Raw genomic sequence first — 12,201 nt, 5'->3', positions numbered from 1 at the left:
ACAATCATTTAGGGGGCTGGGCCAAAATGACGTGATTCATCAAGCCCCGCCCCCGCATGTCCACCTCCCCCCGGATCTCCCTGAAACCAACGAGGAAAAGTTGGCAAGTATGAAATTAATGTCACACTATCAAAATCCCTGAAGCTTCTGGGAGCTTCAGCTGTTCAATGTTGTACCGACCCCTAGCATTGAAAAGTTTAATGAGCTCAGTAAAATGTTGTGATGTTTGTTGTGAAGTTTTCCATGTCAATAGTTTTTATGATGTGTATGACTAAAATTATATTTATGTTCATGGTAAGTTGAACTGTTAACAGTCTATGATAAAGATGACATTAGTGTGCCCAGAAGCAGCTGTACCTCAATGCAGATTGTTTGGAGCAGTACACACGTATATGTATAAGTGTTTTTCTTTCTTTATACTGTACATCTATTGGAACGGCACTGTGAGAATTAGCTACATGTTCAGTGGGGATATAGGGCTGCATTTTTAGGGCTTAAACTAAAGTTAAGTCTAGGGTTACAGATTGGGTAAGGTTCAAAATTAGGGTTTCTGTAAAATATAAGGGCAAAGCGCTATGGAATTTGCTGGCACTTGATGATGCTGATAAGGGCTGCTTTAGGTAGGATTAAGACAATAAAAAAAATTTTGATTTTTTTTTATAGGTATATTTACTAAACTGCGGGTTGGAAAAAGTGGAGATGTTGCTTACAGCAGCCAATCAGCTTCTAGCTGTCATTTTGTAGAATGTTCTAAATTAATGATAACTAGAATCTGATTGGTTGCTATAGGCAACATCTACAGCATCCTTTTCTTAATTAAAATGGTTATGCTGTTTATAAACAGATACATATCTAACAGTGCTATATTTTCTATAGTATTCACCACCGCTATTGCTTTGGGTCTGAAAAGAGTTGTTATGTGCCTATTTCCACTTCCTGGATCCCTTTTTCCTCTATTTTCTAGTATTTTAACCTTTTGCCACATTTTATAATTTCATGAATGATGCATCAATAAACTATGCCTGTCAGTTACATTGTGTAAAATTGTCAGTGAAGAATATTTGAGCAAGAGCTCCGTATGGAGAGAGCAGAGGGCGCACTCAGATGAATGAATGATAAAGCTGCTCCTGCCGGCGGGGATGTGGCCCAGGTCACAGCCACTGGTGTGGATGAATAACTTATATGGATAGGTAAAGAATATTTAGAAAGATTGGCATAACACAATGTCTGTTGGTTTTGATGGGTGTCACACAACAGTGTTCATAAGGACGTATTCACTCCCGTAATGACATGTGAAGAATATGAATGCGGGGCTGACGTGATTCTGCTCTTAGACTATAGCTGGTAGAAAGAAGAGATTTCTCCTGCAGAGTAATCCCTGGTTGAGGAGTCAGTGAATGGGGGTTTTGGGTTTGTTGAGTTCAATTCCCTTTTTGTCCAAACTCAATCCATATGCCTATTGACTTAATACAAATCCCTGTTAGCTGTTAGCTCTCTGCTCTCTCATTTACTGTGCCAAACAAATACTAAAAGGCAGAGCCGTGACTTTAAATTTTAGCGCCTGGGCGAGAAAGAAAAATTCCGCCTCTCCTAGACCTCAATTTTAAATTAACCTACAATATTCATAAACTGAGCCCCCCTTCAGCGTTGAGCCCTGGGCAGTTGCCCCTATAGCTCAGCCCTAGATACGGCCCTGCTAAAAGGTCTCCGCTCTCTGAGAACTGTGTAGCTTTGTATACTGCTAGTTACATAACCCATCTTGTCACCCAGAGGCTGCTGGTTATGCTACAAACACATGGACCAATCCTGCTGCCCGAGCTACAACTCATGGATTAATTTGGCCACATGTGTGGATGAACAAATCGAATGAGATCCGAATGTTTCGGGTTGAGTGGATGGTTCACGTCTGGTTTTATTTTAGCTTGTTAGTGCGATTGGATAACTACTATCAGCCATAGTTGCCTACTTTTTTGAACCTTCCCTCTGGGTGATCCCTTAGAAGAGGTCCAAAAGGCAAGTGTGGGAAGCATGAGAAAGCGATTTGTGTCATTGCAGCCCTGCTCTCTTTACAAGAAGGACAAGTAGGATCCTGGAGGGTGACCTACTCTCCCAGGAGGGCAGGAGAACTCCCCGTAATTCAGGAGTTTCCCAGACATTCTAGGAGAGTAGTCAAGTATATCGGCATCTGTAAAAGGGACGTTTCTCACCATGCTCAATATTGACCCTATCAATTTCAGGCAACTTAGGGCCTCACAAGCTATGATATCAGGTCAGTACCGCCAGGCAGGAGGACTTCATATATACAGCATATTGTTATGTTGTCTTAAGTCTGTTTTAAGGCCTGTGTCATGTTTTTGTTGCTTTTATGGGTAAACAACATGGGTCCTGTTTCTCATGTACTTTTAGACCCTTCAAAAATGACTGAAGAGCTTCCAGGAGTGTTTAGACGATCCTGTACTAATATGCAGAAACATTTCCCACAATCTGGCATGGAAGCGTTAATACTGGAGCTTGATCGATACTCTGTTGGTCTGTAGACAGACGGGGGATCATTTATTAAAGCGGAATAAAGAAAAACATTTTCTTTTTTCATAAATGTCCTCCAGCATGATTTCTCAGCCCTAAGCAATTTTCCTATAAAACTTCTTTATAAATAAATAAGTATAAACTTCTTTACGAATAAGCATAAACTTGCTGTGAAGGCATTTTATCTGAAAGACAATTTGGCAGCCAATCACATTCTAATCTGCACTATTGTTGTAAGATCACTGGTTTTGCTGTTACAAATCCATTAAATAAAAATATCCACAACGACACAGCAATCTGAAATCCTAAAGCTGGGTTCTCGATAGGCCTTATAGAAATGTCCCCAGGCTTGGCCAAATTCACTTAACAACAACCCCAACTGCATGCAGCCTTCCCACAGATCAGTAGACTCCTGTTCACTTTTCACCAAAGAAATCAGGAACTCCTGGAACTCCTGCACAGTGCAATTGGTGGGTAGGATTTACCTGTGTTGCTTTATAAAGGCTTGGTCAACCGGGAGAATTAAAGGCTGGGCGATGTCTTGGTTGATGGGGGCATGTGATTGGTTAGCCACCACACCATCCAGTTGTTTGCCGTCAAAGACATCATCAACTGAGACCCAAAACCTGATCACATTTATTTTGTGCCCATCAGTAGTTCTGGCTGGACAATCCTTTTAAGGCTATTGTATACTATGGTCATTATTGTATGGATCCTGTTATATACATGACCACTAACACATACACATTGGTAAAATGGATATAAATGAGTTTAAATATATAATATTTGAATGCAGTGGCCACACATTGACTGTAAGGATCTACTGAAGGGTGCAGCCATCTATAATCATATACCTGAAATGTAACATTTCAGTTATTTACTCCTTCCTGCTGCCGGGGACTCTGGGAACTGTAGTTCCTGCCAGTGCCAGCGCTCATATAGGTCCTCAATCTCCGTTCACCGGCAGAGGTTACATTAAAAATTAGAGATGGGCGGGCTCGGTTCTCCGAGATCCGAACCCACCCGAACTTTGCCTATCCGAGTACCGAGTCGAGCAGGCTCGGTACTCTCCCGCCCATTCGGAATCGAAATCGAGGCAAAACGTCATCGTGACGTAGTCGGATCTCAGAGTTCGGTTCTCGCGATATTTGAAAAGCATAAATACCCGCAGACAGATACCAAACTGCCTTTGTCCATTTTTTTTTCATATTGTAATTCTACAGTCTACAGTCTATGCAGGCTGCTTTTTTTTATTTAACTACAAGTGGAGAGGGGGGGGTCATAGACAGCCACCAAACTACCTTGGTCCATTTATTTTGTATATTGTTCAGTCTATGCAGGCTGCTTTTTTTCTATTTAACAAGTGGAGGGTGTAATATACACCCAAAGAGGATGGCTACATTGCCAATAGTCAAAGATGGAGGGGGAAGACAACCAGGTTTGTCTGTATAATTTGCAGGCAAGTGTTAGAATTAAGGACGGCTTACCAGGGATTAAACTGTTTTTTCATAATTTATTAGCTTTAGAATTACCTTAGTTATCCAAGAAACTGGTGGAGCACTAAATTGGGTTATTTTAGACCAAAATAATTGTATTTTTTTCAAAAATAGCAAAACAAAACCAAAACGAAAACACACAAGGGCGGTTTTGCCAAAACCAAAACCCGAAGGTAATCCAGATCCAAAACCAAAACACGGGGGTCAGTGACCATCTCTATTAAAAATACTCAATTACCTAAGTGTCTAAATTAACTATCACATCAAAAATGTCTGAAAACAATATTCTGGTTATAATGGACCAATTAGTACAATGTAATGTCCAACATTACATATGCTAGGAGTTCCTGCTTACATTCGCTCTATGTGATAGTATAAAGCGAGTTTAATTTCAGCAAGAAATCACGATTATTAGTAGCTTATGTTTGAGTTTAAGGTGATGTCTCTATACTAGTGAGGATACAGAGGTATTAGATTACCAGATATCCGTTTTGGTCATTTTGGAAAAATAAGAGACATCGCAGAGATGTTCCAGATTCAGTCATTGTGTTGCTTTTATAGACTGGAAAGTTTTATTCAGAACTTTTTATACTCCCACACATATAAGTCACAATAGCCTATAAGCAGCCGGACAAAACGCTTGAGATCATTTGTATGATTTCTGGTGCCTCTCTTTGCTATTCCTGGGCAGCACAGTGGCTCAGTGGTTAGCACTTCTACCTCACAGTGCTGGGGTCATGAGTTCAATTCCCGACCATGGCCTTATCTGTGTGGAGTTTGTATGTTTTCCCTGTGTTTGCGTGGGTTTCCTCCAGGTGCTCCGGTTTCCTCCCACACTCTAGAAGCATACTGCTAGGCTAATTCGCTGCTATCAAATTGACCCTAGTCTGTCTGTGTGTGGATGTTAGGGAATTTAGACTGCAAGCTCCATTGGGACAGAGACTGATGTGAGTTCTCTGTACAGTTGGCTCTATATAAATGATGATGATGATTCCAATCTTAGATAGGGGACGACCATCCAGGGCACAAAGCTGAAATGGGGCGCAGTTTATGAATATTTTAGGTTTATTTGGTTAAAATTGAGGGCTTGGGGGGGGGGGGGGCACAATTTTCTTTCTCATCCCAGGTGCTAAAATTTTAAGTTACGGCTCTGGATAAGCGAGACAGGTTTTTAATTCTTGTACGTGTAATTATTGTATTTTATGGTTAAAGTGTCTGGAACGTAATATCTGGATCCGTAGTTTTCACCAAGAAGGTTTGGACTGGAAATTCTCCCTGAGATAATCATATATATATATACAGTGCCATCACAACCAGCGGACGATGTGTGCGTGCATCACACTCCACACACAAGCAGCCCGTATGCACCGTTTTAATGATTTTGCCGTGGACCTACTACGCTCGAAAGGACGATAAAAGTCCACGTGGACCAAATATCAATTGTTTAAAAGTTACTTATAAATCTTGTAAAATCCGTCAAAAAAAGGTGCCGGAACTCAGTTTCGGCGAGTTCTATGACAAAACAAAAAAAGTATATATATATATATATATATATATATATATATATATATATATATATTAGTTGTTAACTTTTTAAAAACATTTTTATTGTTTTTTAATCTAAATAGTGATGTTGTGAGATTTTTTATAAGCCCCAGTCATGACCTCATCTAATTTGCCATTACACAGTTGTTTGCTCCTGCTTTGAACAGAAAGTACATTGGTAAATGTCTAATCCAGATGCAGATCATAGCTATCAGCCAAGGCAATTACATTTATTGTCGCCTGATTCATGATTCTGAAAGCCTAATGCTTCTTATGTGCAATCAGGGCTCTAATTAACAAGGAAGCTTTCATTTCCATCGCCAAACTAATACAACTGTAGAAAACAATGCAAGAAAGAGACTCAGCAAATCACTTTAAAATGTGACATTGGGAGTTTGGGAGCATTCTCCAATGTGGCTGTTCAGCATCTAATATGTGATTTGTATCTCAGCTAGTAATTGTCTGTTAGTGCTGTATACAGACACCTCTGCAAAACTCTGCTTTCATAACAAGTTAACTGATTTTGTAACTATACAATACGTAAGTCCTAACTGAGTTATGTCATCTTTGGCTTCTCGGAGAAATACATTTTTTCTAGGATGATGCCCTAAAATCCTTTATTAAAACTCTGTTTAGATAAGATTGCATTTATAATTTTAAGATAGGCTTACAAACTGAGACTTAGCATCAGACTTAAAACCAGGTGTTCTGTTTATATACTGGAGATATAAATCAACTATAATTAAATCACTTTTAATGGAAATGTGTCTAACTCTGCTGTGGACCCATCTACAAGTTACTATTGAATCATTTTTTATCAAGGCTTTGATTAACGATAGCGGAAATAATCAATGTTCATAAATTTTGCATATTATATGCAAGTCTTGGTCCTTAATGAATTTTGAGGTTTTACAAATAATCTTGCCTGTGTCATGGATGCCGTCATTAATTATAAATTCGATATGTTTTCAGGAGTCTCTCAGCAGTGGGTGCAGCATAGACTGAGATGTAGAATTACAAACATTCTAAAAAGAAAAAGTGGAGGTGTTGCCCATAGCAACCAATCCGATTCTAGCTATGCTTTATCTAGTACATTCTAGAAAATGATAGCTAGAATCTGACTGGCTGCTGTGGGCAATACCTTCACTTTTGCTTTTTAGAGGGTTTGATAAATTAACCCCTGACTCTCTTCTCAATATGCTATGTTTCCTTGAAATAAAGTTTACTTTTAATAAAACAGGACCATACCTCACCACATTCTGGACTGGAAAATTAGGACAAACTAGGCCACACAGCCCATCCACCTTATATGGTCATGTTACACCTATTCTATGTAAGCCCAATCCGTTTTTCTGACAGGAAACACCCCCTTTGACTGTCTTGTATGAATCTGGACTTTTGTGATGTGTAATATACAGGTAAAATTGTATTATGAGCAAACCTCCCAACATTTCAGTTATTGGCACCCACGGGACAACAGGAGAGAGCCCTAAGATTGGGACTTTCCTACCAAAATCGGGACAGTGGGGAGGTATCATTATTAGCTATATAGTGCCACTAATTCTGCAGCGCTGTGCAGAGAACTCGCTCACATCAGTCCTTGCCCTGTAGGAGCTTACAGTCTAAATTCCCTAACACACACACAGACACACTAGGGTCAATTTGATAGCAGCCAATTAACCTACTAACAGTTAACCTAACAATTTTGCCAAAGACTGGAAAAAAAATAAAGTCCCGATCAGCATGCCGATTAATGTGTACACACTATACATGTTTTAAAAGATTTATCCTCAGATCTGTGCTCTTCATCTGTCATAACCATTGGCTGAAAAGATCATACCTCTGTAAACCCTATGTAGATCCTGATCGTGAGGGCATACACGCTGCAGATTTGGAAGGACATCGTTCCATCTTTGAAAAAGATTTTTAGTCCATCTTAAATATCATCTGAAACGATACGATGACCTCTGGAATGATAATCGTTCATCGCTTCAGTGTACACACTAATGCGATATCTTGCCGAACAGTCGTTTATCGTGTGATTGGGCTGGCGAGTGTACCTAGCCTAATACCGATGTCAAGACTGTGGAGCAAATACCGGAATAGAGAAATATCTCACACAGGCTGAGGAACAAATTACCATGTAATAATTACCCACACAATGGGATTCTCATTTGTAGATACTTGTGGTCAGATTCTCTAATAATGATGTCTAGAGTGTGTAGTAATTACAGGTGACCACCTGCTAGGAATTTCTCACAATACTTCTAAAGTACAAACTCCGATTAGAAGCGAGGACTGCAATTAAAGTATAACAGATCCAGAAACTGATTCCGATAGAGGTAAGAAGCCTTCCAAAGAGGCAATGTGTAGTTTATAAAATCACCTTCCCTCACTCCTTGCTGACGAGTTTAACTTAATAAAGCATTATACACACCTTAGAAAGGATACTTTATACTATATATAAGACTAAATTTTGTTGTACAATTTCCATTTCAAAAGCATCAGTTTACAGCTCTAGAAATATATCAACATATAAAAATTCTACTAATTGTATTAACAAAAATTAACCTATTTCCTCCTATATAACAAGTCACTTTACTACCTAATAAAATGAGCTACTCGAGATCTTAAACAAACAGCCGATAACAAAACCACATATACGTATTTCCAAATGACCTCCTTAAGGAGGTATGTTATGAGCCATATAACCGATGCTAATTTTAGTTGTTGTGTAGATTCTTTCCATCCTTGTGGCGTGATAATGCCTTATTTTTATTGTGCTTTTTAACAGTTAAATCAATATGATGTGCATATGTCACCCTTTTCCTAAGGGATAATATTAGTATAGAAGTGTAACATACACAGATGGGGTCTGTATGTTGGGGCATCCTGCCTTGTTTGGCCCCAGTTTGTACCATTGCTCCTATCTCCTCAGGGTACCTTCCTCTAGCTCAGATTCTCTGTATCCCTAGATTGTGTGGGTTGTAATTTGGAAAAGTACATCCAGGTTTGAAAAAAGTGAAACATCTATACATCAATACTGTTCACAATAACTCGGTACAATTTTGGGCGCTAGACCATCTTTTGTTAAAAAATCCAACTTTATTCACATATCCTTAAAACTGACATATTGTAATAAAATCACACAATGGGGTATATTTACTAAACTGCTGGTTTGAAAAAGTGGAGATGTTGCCTATAGCAACCAATCAGATTCTAGTTATCATTTATTTAGTACATTCTACAAAATAAAAGCTAGAATCTGATTGGTTGCTCTACGCAACATCTCCAGTTTTTCAAACCCGCAGTTTAGTAAATCTAGCCCAACGTGTTGTTGTTATTCCCCAGAAGCTGATACTTCATGCCTCAAGGAAATAATTTTCCTGGGTACTGTTGCCTGTAGTAGCATTATCACTTATGCTCTCTATCAATCCAGCAATTTTCTCTACTCAGTACTGTACCTCATGTAATACTGACACCTGGCAGATGACAGACACAGCAGTTCTTGCTTGAATAAATGGTGCTTTTATTGTTAACATCACAAATAACATAACATTTTCGTCAGGATGACACCAGGCGAACCTAACTCTGACTAGACACAGTCCTTCTGCCTAGTCACCTGCCAACTAGCTGGCATCTGTCACACTTCACAATGGAACAATACAGGTAGAAATACAATAAACCCCTCCCTTTAGTCTAATTACTTCATTAGACCATGTCCTTCACCTGTGTATGTTCCATCGTATTCTGCAATCACGTAACCCTGTCTGTAGTCTGACAGACTCCCCGGGACCTCACCTGTTCCACACGCTCTTTATGGTATTGTCCCACACACACTCTCACTAGTCCCATATCCTTAATTGATATGTTAGGACTCTGAGGTGACAAGTTATCCAAGTTAGTGGTTTTGGGTTTGGAGCACTAACAGTCCCAGCATGCCTACAAACACACTAATATTCTCTATGGCACCTAATACTCTTGCTCTCTGGTGGTTCTGTGTGGGGTGTCTGCAAACTGTACACAGATATTCAGCTCTTTTCTGGCTCACACCTCCGATCTGCCATCCGTCAAGTTTACAGCTTACTCTTCAGCGTTTCTCTTAGGTTTTAGGTCACAATTCATAATTTAATTTAATGAATTGATTTATCGACTTTTATATCCATATCTCGGAGCTCTCTCTCAGCTCACTACACCTGCTCCTCCGGTGGACCTCCAGCTTGTCAACACACCTCTCCTGAGCTCATCCCATCATTTAGTTCCATCCTTTTTGCTTCTTTCTCTCACACTTTGAGGAGGTCCCACTTGTATAATTGTGTTGATAAAGGGCATCAACATAACTTTGTCTATGCTTCATGTTGCCCCAGATGTGACAAATTCACAAATGTTTTTTTTTCTTTTTAAATAAATATCCATAATTGCAATAGACACTTGGCTACAGGACCTTGACTCTCCTCCCAAAATGCCAGCTGGGCCCTGTATGCCCAGAATATTCCAACAACAATGACTGGACAATTGGTACAAACTAGAGCACTCCATGATGCACCTTGTCGTGTCCATATCTAACAAGGACACGCCCCTCTCACAACAGTCCCCTTTGACTGCCAGAAATCTGGTTTGTCCCCTGTAAATCAGAACTGCTTACAGTTATGTTGGCTGTTATGTCTTTATCTGTACCTGCAGTGCAGGAAAGGTTCCTGACTTGTAACAGAAGACCAGCTTATTCTGTTGTATGTTGTCCACAAGGCTGATGTCATCCAATCCTGTTTGCTATTTAAAGTGTTTAATAGAATTTGGATTAGGGATGTCAGTCTGTCTATTAGGACTGAGTTCATAAAATGATATGCAGCGTGCTAACGTTATAGCAATTACATAGCATAATTTTGAACATCTATAAGCATATATTAGAAGCTGCATTTTCAAAACAATTTGATATCTATAAATATTCAGTTCACATATTACCTGCCCATTGCTAAAATAGAAAATATTTTTCATAATATAGTGGCAAGTCTAGAATGATACTAGCATAAAATAATGATAAAATAATGTACCCATGTACCAGTGACAGGTGGAAAGCACAAATATAACTGAGCTGTAGCTGTAGGACACACATCGTGTGGAGGAAATGTCACCTACCGCAAGATATATATCTTGCTTCCTTCAGTAATAGTGTTCCTGTCTGGGCTGTCATATTGCCTGCTATTCCTGCTGCTAATGAGGGCAGGGTAATGCTTATTAAAATCACAAAGGGCTAGATTTACTAAACTGCGGGTTTGAAAAAGTGGAGATGTTGCCTAAAGCAACCAATCAGATTCTAGTTATCATTTATTTAGTACATTCTACAAAATGAGAGCTAGAATCTGATTGGTTGCTATAGGCAACATCTCCTCTGTTGTGCATTCTTTGATGGAACATTTACATCCTGAATCCTGCTAGACTGATAGGCTGGACCTGTTTGTTGTGTACGTACCAGTGACAATGACAAATGTATCGGGCGAGTGCAAACATTAGTTCTTGCCTGTTACAAAGCAGTAAACATGATTGTTTCTCTGAATCCATAAGTAGTTTAACTTTTTGCCTGCCTCATCTGCATGATAGATTTATCCTTATTAAACCTTGTTTTATGTGATGGTTTTGGTTAGTAATTCTATTATGATTGTATCCAGAAGTCCTGTTATGTACGGTACGTGTAGTGTCCTCTTACTGAATAGAATATAATTGGATTATGTATATTGTCCTATGTCTGTAAACTAATTGTTTTATGATCGTACCTAGTGATCATGTCTTGTTTAGTTGGTATAGTGTCCAATGCCCGTATATAGTATAATAAACTGATTATGATCATGTCCAGTGGTCAGGTCTGGTAGGTGTAGTGACCTATGCCTGTGTAGTAGAGTGTTATAGAATTGTATTATGATCAGGTCAGGTGGTCAGGTCATGTTGGAGGTGTAGTGTCCTATGTCTGTATAGAGTGTAATAGAATTGTATTATGATCATGTCCAGTGGTCAGGTCATGTTGGGATGTAGTGTCCTATGTCTGTATGGAGTGTAATAGAATTATATTATGATCAGGTCAGGTGGTCAGGTCATGTTGGAGGTGTAGTGTCCTATGTCTGTATAAAGTGTAATAGAATTGTATTATGATCATGTCCAGTGGTCAGGTCATGTTGGGATGTAGTGTCCTATGTCTGTATAGAGTGTAATAGAATTATATTATGATCAGGTCAGGTGGTCAAGTCATGTTGGAGGTGTAGTGTCCTATGTCTGTATAGAGTGTAATAGAATTGTATTATGATCATGTCCAGTGGTCAGGTCATGTTGGGATGTAGTGTCCTATGTCTGTATAGAGTGTAATAGAATTATATTATGATCAGGTCAGGTGGTCAGGTCATGTTGGAGGTGTAGTGTCCTATGTCTGTATAAAGTGTAATAGAATTGTATTATGATCATGTCCAGTGGTCAGTTCATGTTGGGAAGATGTAGTTCCTCTGTCTGTAAAGAGTGTAATAGAATTGTATTATGATCGGGTCAGGTGGTCAGGTCACGTTGGGTAGATGTAGTGTCCTATGTTGGTATAAGGTGCAATATAATTATATTACGAACATGTCCAGTGATCCGGTTATGTTGTGCAGGT

General features: G+C 39.2%; 1 protein-coding gene across 2 annotated transcripts in view; it reads left to right on the top strand.

Moving 5' to 3' along the window:
* STK32C (serine/threonine kinase 32C) overlaps positions 1-12,201 on the top strand; it is a 239,376-nt gene that overhangs the window by 106,340 nt on the left and 120,835 nt on the right. The gene's annotated exons all lie outside the window — the stretch shown is intronic.

This window comes from Mixophyes fleayi, chromosome 6 (genome assembly GCF_038048845.1).
Source record: "Mixophyes fleayi isolate aMixFle1 chromosome 6, aMixFle1.hap1, whole genome shotgun sequence".
Classification (NCBI taxonomy): Eukaryota; Metazoa; Chordata; class Amphibia; order Anura; family Limnodynastidae; genus Mixophyes; species Mixophyes fleayi.
The sequence above is the reverse complement of the archived record's forward strand: the minus strand, read 5'-3'. Positions and strand labels throughout refer to the sequence as shown.